The sequence below is a fragment of the Micromys minutus genome (genome assembly GCF_963924665.1).
Source record: "Micromys minutus genome assembly, chromosome: 15".
Lineage (NCBI taxonomy): Eukaryota > Metazoa > Chordata > Mammalia > Rodentia > Muridae > Micromys > Micromys minutus.
Genome location: NC_137984.1, coordinates 23018917 through 23026708, shown reverse-complemented (window position 1 = coordinate 23026708; position 7792 = coordinate 23018917). Strand labels below are relative to the sequence as shown.

General features: G+C 41.8%; 1 pseudogene across 1 annotated transcript; it reads right to left on the bottom strand.

Moving 5' to 3' along the window:
* Positions 1 to 5831: 5831 nt before the first annotated feature.
* Positions 5832 to 6994, bottom strand: LOC308430487 (prohibitin-2-like; annotated as a pseudogene). Its single transcript has one exon. The product of its transcript is annotated as a prohibitin-2-like (transcript).
* Positions 6995 to 7792: the final 798 nt, after the last annotated feature.

The following is a 7792-nucleotide window of genomic DNA, read 5'->3' as shown; positions in this document are numbered from 1 at the left end:
GGCTCAGGCTTGTAATCCCAGCATTCAGGGGGCTAAGGCTTGAGGACCATTGGAAGTTTCCGTCTGCTTAGTCTGTACACAATTCTCTGGATAGCCGGGGCTACATAGTGACAGCCTGTCCCAGATAGTTAGACAGACAGACAGACAGACCTTCCATCTTCCTTGTTCAACTCTTCCTTTGATCAACTACCATCCTGTGGAAACTCAAGCTAACTACCATGGAGAGGCCAATGTGGAGTGTGTACCTCAAAACCACTACCTGATGGCTAGAAGATTGCAGACGAGACCAGCCTCATCTTTTAGATCTTCTATGTGAAGCTCCAGAGATAAGCTGTGTCTAGATGTCCTGTCCAAACAACTCTATAAAATCAGTGAGTGTGGCCCATACCATCTCACATTACAGAACCTGGGCGTGTTTTTGTACATTGTAATTGGAATAGACTTCAGGTGAAAGAGAGAGAGAGAGAGAGAGAGAGAGAGAGAGAGAGAGAGAGAGAGAGAGAGAGAGAGAGAGAGAGGGATTGAGAGGAAGAGGGGAAGCTGGCAAGGAGAATTTTTGCAATTCATTATTTGGTTCATTAATTTACTGGGCATTTCTAAGCAAGTCCTCAATCAAGAGTCAATGCCACATTTATAAACTTAGTACTGGATTGCCAGGAACAAGCAAACAAATTTCAGAAGGACAATGGTGCTTATGCTGACATACCAAACAAAAGCCCTGGTTCCTTTCAGCTTCTGACAATGGAAATATTTGTTTTACTAACAGCTTTTAGTTAAGTGCTCACCACACATCTTGGCTAACTTTCTTCTGCTCAGGAGTGAGGAAACTTTAACACGTAGCCCAGAGGTGGTCAATATAAACTGCTGTGTCATAGGTGACAATGGCAACAAAACCCACGGGTTTTCCATATTCTTACCATTAAGTGGAGTTTTCTAAAGTTTTTGTATGGGCTTGACACAGACATATTTTAGCCACAGGCATCATCATCAGATGTGTGCTTTCTTTTACTTCCATCTTTTAAAATATATGATATTACATCCTAAAGAGAAAGTGAACAAGGGGAAAGAAGAGGGCACAAAGAAACTGCTGACACAGTTTGGCATCTATGTGAGTATGTTAAAAAACAAAATTCTAGCATTGAATCCTAAGAGGACTTGGTAAGTAGGAACATGCACTATGGGAGGGTCAGGCAGGCATAGAATGGAATAGTGTCAGGTATGGGAGACTGGAGACTTCTAACTACAGACATGAACTGTAGCATTCCTTCCCAGCAACAACAGTTCCCAGAAAACTGGCATTTGTACATTTCCTAAGACTCAGTTCCTACCTGATGCAAAAGGAATCTAAGGCTACCTACTCATCAAGTAAATTTGCTTCCAGAGAACCCTGAACTGAGGGACCTGAATCATGTAGACTTTCCAATAAGCATTCTTGACCTTGGCTTCAGATGCAAATGCAGGGAGGTTTTTTTTTTTTTTTTTTTTTCTGTTTTCTTATGCTGGATCAGGAGCTTGCCTGCCCATTGGTTAGAAAGAGACACAAAATCTATATTTCAAGGCTGTTTGCCATATAAATATCCTTGCAAAGATAGTTGGGAGCAGAAAGCTGGCAGAACTATTGAGAAGTGAATGGAAAATTGTCTCCTAACAATAAGTCCCAGTATCACAGGATTCAAAGAAATAGCAAAATAATGATTAGAGTTTGGCCAGTGATCATGAGTCTGTGACACTGGTACCCGTCAGGGAAGCAATGAATTGGTACCATAGTGTAGACTGACACATTTCCTCATAACAGTGTCAGAGTAGCCCGCATGCCCAACACAGAAAAACATCTTTAAAAACATTCAATATCCCTTTAGTTCAAATCAGTCTGCCCTCACTCATCTCTCGGCTAGGAACCTGGTAGCTACCGATGAGATGATGAGATCACTATGATTAGTATCATTCAGAATCACCCTGAGGTAGGGTCAGAATTTCTTCATTATTGTTGGTAAACAAGGAATTTTATGCATGGCATAGGTAGGTTGGTAGTGGCAAATGCAGAGAATAATAGGAAAATCTGATTTTCTGAGACCAATTAAGAAGGAAAAAAGGGGGATCCATTTTATAGTGTTGGATTAGAAAAGGCAATGGCTATCTCCCTGACTTCATCTCTAACTTTTCTCCATACTTCCACTCTTCTATGCCACTCGGTGTAAAAAGTGAAAATAGATGAAATAGTTTCTGGCCCAAGAAGATGAATGATAGCTTGTTTAATAAGGTCTTGCTCAGAAACAACCCCCAAATATTGTTGTGATAAGTTTGTACTTAACTAAGTAGCATGTATGGTGTTGAGTTCTAATTACAGCATCTATGTGGTTCAGGAATTATATACTACTAAAGCATTTGCAAGTAAATTGATCTATGGTTAATATGTTCCTAGGGAGCTTTGGAGAAGCAAATTCAAGTCTGGATGGAGTACATGTCATAAGTCAGGTTTCTTGTCTAGAAGTAGTTTTTTGGGGGTGATTCCAATTTTCCTTATCTGTAGACTAGTCCACTAGCAGAACCGCAGGCATGAATAATCATCATCAGCAGTTACATCCAGAAGAAACTGTGAGGGTTTGCCAAACAGCATGGGTCCACTGAAGTGGCAAGAAGTAGCCAGAATACCACCAGAAGTTTTTTTGGTATATTTATCTCTACGAAGTTGTGACAATCAAAGATTAAAGAAGAAAGCAAGGTGAACCAATGCCAGAGTATCATCTGCAAAGACCAGCACCGGTGCAGTCCAACAAAGACCAGCAAGAAGGACCGATGCCAGAATGTTGTGCTATACTGGGATCCCAAACCTGGTGCAGTTGCTGGCTACCTAATAAAGGCTATCTATTGGTTTAATTCTATGTTCAAATGGTCTTCTCTTGTGAATACACCACAACAAAACCAGCTCTCCATCACTGTAGGAAGAACAAAAATGGTAAACATTTAGGCAAGTATAAAAAGCTTTTTCCTTATAAGATCTTTAAAATATATGGTATAATAGACTAAAAACAAGAACTTTGATAGAATTTCAGTGTATGTAGAAGTAAAACATGGGAGGTGTGGCTTAAAGGAAAAAGGAATATGTGTAGTTAAAAGAGCTCTCTATTTTCCTTGTACTGGTAAAATATTGGTTATTTTATAGATCATAAAAATAGAAGCATTTTATTATTCCCAGAGCAACCATAAAAAATGAATGTAACTATAAGCCAAACACTGCCACATAAACTTAAGTAGAATGCTTCAAGATCATTTAAAATAACAAACTACTACAATATTGCAAAATACAACTATTAAAATGAAAGCTGGGTGAGGGGGTTATAGTTTCAGCAGCTAAAGAAAAATAAACTGAAAACTATATACAAGTATCAAAAATCAAGCACAGATATAAAGTAATCACTTGTGTTGATGAAGAAATCAAAGTATCTTTTAAATGACTCAGTTTTATCTGAAGTACTGATATCATCCATCAGTTTTATTTTTCTCATATAGATTAATTGACTATTTACATTTTTAAAAAGTTGAGAAGTATTTGTTGGTGTTGGGGCTGGAGAGTTAGTGCAGAGGTTAAGAGCACTTGTTCTTCTAAAGGCTCCTAGATCAATTCCCAGCATCCACATGAAAACTCATCATTTGCATGTATCACACATGTACATGGAGCATAGACGTACATGCAGACAAAGCATTCATAGACACAATGTCTATAAAGTTAAACTTTATCCAAGGGATAGGTAGTGGGTGTAATTGTTTACTGTATAGAACCTAGACTCACCTGAAAAGAGAGTCACCATGAAGAAGTAAGTCTCTGGATCTGGATGAGTTTGTGAGTATATTTTGAAGACTGTTTTGATTACTTTAATTGATGTGGGTAGAGTCAGCCCACTGTGGATGGCTCTATTCCTTAGGCTGAGGATCCTGGTAAAAGACTCGGAGAACCTTTCTATCCGGAAGACCCCCTCTCAATGAGACACAGAGGCAGCAGTTGATGCTGAAGCAAGAGGTTTATTAGTCCAGTGCACTGGGGTGGCCTACATCCAGAGGAGAGGTGATCCCAAAAAGCTGTTACCAGCAGTTTTTATACATTTTAGGGGTGCAAGTTACATCAGCAAGGCTATAATGTAAATTCATTGGCTAAGCATGTTGACCTTTAAACCTGTTGGTTAGTGAGCATATGTGTCAGGATCCTGTCTAGAACCAGAGGGTCAGATGGCTGTCAGTCAGTACATTCTATGATTCTCCTGAAAATTATTTACTCAAGGAAGTCCCTTAGGCTGAGCTGCTGGGTGAGCTGCTGGGCCATTGTTTCCATGTGGGCAGAGGGAAAAGAAGGACAGGAAAGACAAGGGTAGAGAACTTCTCATTGTGACTTCACTGGATGACGTAAAAGCAGAGAAGGAGCAGAACACATGTCCGCATTGCTCTCTGCTTTTGATCGTGGATGTGACTAACTCCTTCAAGTTCCTACCCTGACTCTGACATACTAATCGACTGAAGTCTGAACTTTTAAGCTGAATAAGGCCCCTTTAGCTTAAAAATTGCTTTTGTTGGGGCGTTTTATAACATCAACAGAAATCTATACTGAAATACAAACCCAACTCACTTCATTAAAAAAAGAAAGAAAATGATAAATGACATTGGCGTTTTAGAATCTGTTGAGAAATATGAAGAGCATTTGGTCTGAACACTCTTCCAAAGTGCCCTCATTCACGTGGACACAAACACCCATTGTCCTCAGTTTCCAGAATGCAGCTCTGTAATTTATGCAGCCACCTGCTGAGGACTACAAAATTCCTTGGCAACCCTTTGCATTCTTCAGCCACTGAAAGGACTGGAGTCACCAGGCTGAAAGAAAGCCCAGCTAAATCCTGGGGTGGGTAGGGGAAGGCAGGGAACCTCCTGCTTGTCTTTTACTTAAGACAGTGACCTACTGAGAGACAGCACAAGAGCCTCTGGCACGACAATTTCCTGTGGATTTGGGGAGGACAGCTGCTCTCAGAGTGCCACTGAAAATAGAATCTGGCAACACTGCCCTTGATAGCTGCTGGCTCTTTAAAGAGGGATGGAGAGTCTAGCAGACTATGTGATAATCTAATGCTCACAGACTTGAAACAAATACATTGTAGAGCTGGGGTGATGGCTCTGGTGATGGAATGTTTGCCAAGCACCTGTAAAATGGCATCTTGCGCCTGTAATCCAAGCACTGCGAGTCGGGACTGGAGGCTGCCTAGGGCTTCACACTGGTTCCTTGTTTAGAACAAAATGGAAAGAACAACTGAGAAAAAAGCCTCATGGGCACACATGTGTCCATGAACACACACCACACTTCCAAAAGTCACCAAGGTTATAAGAGGACCGAGCACAACAGCTAGGGAGACATGTGAAGGCTGGGTATGGTGACTTGACTCCCGCTGGGGAAGCATTGCAGGTAGCTCAAACTTGGCAAGGTAGTTTCCCGTGAAGTAGGGAGGATGATATTATAAAAGCCCTTAGATAGGACTGAGGAGAAGGTATAGAAGGTGAGGATGGAAAGGCACCCTTGGAAAGTTACTTTATCTGTTTTTTATAGTTAGGGTGACCACAAATTTTCGTCCTAACTGAAATGCATTAAAATGTCTTATTTAGACATTATTATTTTCACCTTTCCCTTTACTCCTTTCAAGCTTTCCATGGATGGTCCTTTGTTCTCTTTCCAACTCACGACCTCTTTTTTCTTTAATTGTTGCTATATATTTGTAAATGCATAATTATTATATTTTTAAGTATTAAAAGTTTTATTGAGAATTCCTAGCATGGTAGTTATCTCCCCCCCCCCCAAATCTGGGAGAGGGAGAACACAATAGGAAATCACAGAGAAATCACACTGTCCTCCATCCATCTCCCCCTCCCAGCCAATACAGGAAGGAGGAAAACCCTCTGAAAGGGTTGGCTGGTCTTCAGTCTTCCTTAATTCAAGAGGACAGAAACAGAAGAATCCATCACATGATGCTTGGGTCAGGGTGTACTTGACCCCCTAGCTGGTCCTTCCAAACTGGAGAAGTGTGCCAACTTCTCTGGTGGAGGGGTTCTTGATGTCTACACTCATTTCTTACCCTTAATGAGGCTGCCACTTCCCCTAGTAAAGCTTTCATCCTGTAGATTCAGCACAAGGTTGTCAGCTGTGAGATAGATTCGGTTCTGTGACATGGCGATTGTCTTAGAGATGTTCTGGGCGGCCCGAATCTTTCAGAGCTTGATAGAGCCAGGATTCCTGCTCAGTGCTTCTCCAAGCATCTTGGCAGCCTCCGCCTCCCCCTCAGCCTGCACACTTTTCTGTCGCTGTTCCTGCTTCGCTTTCTCCACCAAAAACTGGGCCCGCTGGGCTTCCTGCTGGGCCACTTGTTTGGCTTCTACAGCAGCTGTGTACTCTCGGCTGAAGCTCAGCTCTGTGATAGCCACAGCATCCTGGATGAGGCTGAAGTCCTTGGCTTGCTCTGTCAGCTCTCTTCGGATCAACAGAGACACCTGAGCCCGCCGGGTTATCAGCTGTGAGGCGATGAACTTGGCCACCACACTCTTGAGCACCTCATTGACAATGGAAGGCAGCACTCGCTCCTCATAGTCTAGCCCTAGGCGCTGGTACATGCTGGGGAGCTCCTGGGCATTGGGTCGCGACAGCACACGCAGGGAGATGTTCACCATCTGCAGGTCTTTGGAGCCTGTGGGGGAGATTTTTCGAGGTCTGGCCCGAATGTCATAGATGATGGGGTACTGCAACCAAGGGATTCTGAAGTGAAGGCCTTCGGCTAGGATTTTGTCCTGCTGCCCGCCACCAATACGATTAAAGAAGATGGCTCTAAGATCACCTTCCACGGTGAACACGGACTCCCAGACGCCGTAGGCCACCGCCCCGGCCCCCAGCAGCAGCTTCAGCGCTATGCCTATGCGTCGAGGCCCGGCGGGGCAGGCGTCCCGCTAAGTCCTTTAAGTTCTGGGCCATGTCTGATCCTCCTGAAGGCGGCGGTACCAGCTGTAAATGCATAATTATAACTGGAATACTTTTGAGAGTGAAAGGAAGGTCTAGAAATAATTGACATTTAACTTTTTCAAGTGCTTCATAGCCATCCAGTCAATTCTTTTAAACTTTTTGAAAATATTTTTTTCTTAAAATATAGACTTTTAAAATCAAGTGCATGGAAACAAAGCATGTATATGGAAACAAAAAACTTCCTTATTATGTAAGCAATATGACTAATATGAGAAAAAATATTCTTGATACATAGTCGCATTTCCCTCTATGTTTGTACCTACCTTTAATTCTATGCCACTAGTATCTTTCTGAGAAACAAATATATGTTCTCCAACCTGGTCTTGATTTCTATTAAAACTCAAAGGTAAATTTTACAGAACATAGGGAAGACTATCTGATAAAGCTGATGACTTTTTCTTTCCTTAATTGAGAGAATACATTCCCCACTGAGGATACATTAGGAATAGGCTCTGCTAACTGCAGGATCTTTCTGTGCGCATTTTCATAGGGGTATGTGCAAACATTCCAGGTTATCCCCCCTTTTCTTCAGTTTGCATTTCTTCAATACATATTTTTGCAAGACAAAACTTATTAAATAAGGCATTTGCTCATGATGATTGCGAATGCGTGAAGAATATAGCTACCATAGGCTTTTTTACTCCATTGCACAATAAGAGCAATTAAGAGCTGTTATATTAATTAATAGTTCTACTCAAATTCCCCCAGAAGCGGTGGTGTACGTTGTTTGCCAACTGTCAAAATGTCCTG